Genomic DNA, 1,497 nt, shown 5'->3' with positions numbered 1-1,497 from the left:
GGTAAAGGGAAAAAAAACATGTTTGTTTTTTTCTCTTTTATATTCATTTTTGGTGTTGTAAGGGGTTTGGCGTTTAGGTATGAGCCCCTTTTGCCCGATTCAGTCAGATTTCGGCAAAGGGTGGTGTCGGGGTGATGCTGGTCGGAGCCGACAGCCCCCAAAAGGGCCCCCCCATGCCCCCCCCCGCAACCACACTCGCCTTGGGGATCTCCGGGGAGCGGGTGGGAGGAGGGAAGGATGCTGCCCCCCCCAAACCCCTCGGGATACCCCTCCTTTCCCCGCACCCCCTCTCCCCACCGCACCAAACTGCAGCGCACTTGGAAGGCAGGGGGGAGGAGAGGCGAACCGCGGCCAGGGGCGCCGTTGGTTTCTCCCCAAATTAGCCGAAAGTCCGTATAAAAATCAGAATTCATTTGTTTCGAGGGTTTGGCTGCAGTGCGTTGAGTGACTCAAACTGAGAGTCAAGAATAATCTGAGCGACACATCCCTCCCTCCATCCCTCCATCCCTCCTTCCATCCCTCCATCCCTCCTTCCATCCCTCCATCCCTCTATCCCTCCATCCCTCCTTCCATCCCTCCTTCCATCCCTCCATCCCTGTATGTATCTCTCTATGCATTCACCTACCTATGCAATTATTGTATATCCTATACCCATTATATACCACATATATGGTGTAAGACACTCCCTTTACAGCCTTTTTCTCCAGTACATCTTCCCCACTGGGGTTATGGCTGTTCCTATGTGTCCATCCCGAAAAGAAAATCCAGTTCCCAGCGCTGCCTGGGGAGGGATGCTGAAGCCCTGGGAGATACTTTGCGTTTTATTTACTTTCCAATTAATTCAATGTTACTCCTTACGCTCAAAAACAAAAGCCAAAACCAACACAAACAAACAAAACAAACCCTTCCAAAGGAGTCACTTATTAAATCTTTCTGCCAAATAATTGCAGACATCCCTGTCCTGCTTTGTATTCCTCCTTCCCCGCAGCTCGCTTTGAAGGTCCGATGGCAGGTTGTGTCTTTCCGATGATGAATATATAATTAAGTCCTTTAAATAATGCCTGGTGACTCATCCGGGGACATTTGGGCTCCTCAACTCTTTAGGACGGTGTTTATCCCCTTTTCTTCCTTGCAGATCAGGTGGAGAGCCAAAGCATTCACATTCCGCTATCAAGGATTTAATTCTGGAGCTAAATAGCTTCCAAAAAAAAAAATAAAAAAATTCACCAGGGGAGAAATTAAGGGAAGAGAAATGAGAAATTTAATTGCTATTTCAGCACGACTACCGGGAACGGGAGGTGGGAACTTCGGGCAGCTCTTGGGAGTGTGTTGGCGATGGGAAAGAAAGTGGTTGAGTGGCTCCTGCAGCGATTACCCCATGTGATAATAACCTTACGTAATATCATGTTATTATATAGAAATGCTTCTTGTGAGTTGGAGACCTCCTAAAGCTATTTACGGGGAAAAAAAAAACCACCAAAACCCCAACGTGGAATT

The sequence above is a fragment of the Charadrius vociferus genome, unplaced genomic scaffold (genome assembly GCF_000708025.1).
Source record: "Charadrius vociferus isolate BGI_N301 unplaced genomic scaffold, ASM70802v2 scaffold1164, whole genome shotgun sequence".
NCBI lineage: Eukaryota > Metazoa > Chordata > Aves > Charadriiformes > Charadriidae > Charadrius > Charadrius vociferus.
This window is presented reverse-complemented; position numbering follows the sequence as displayed.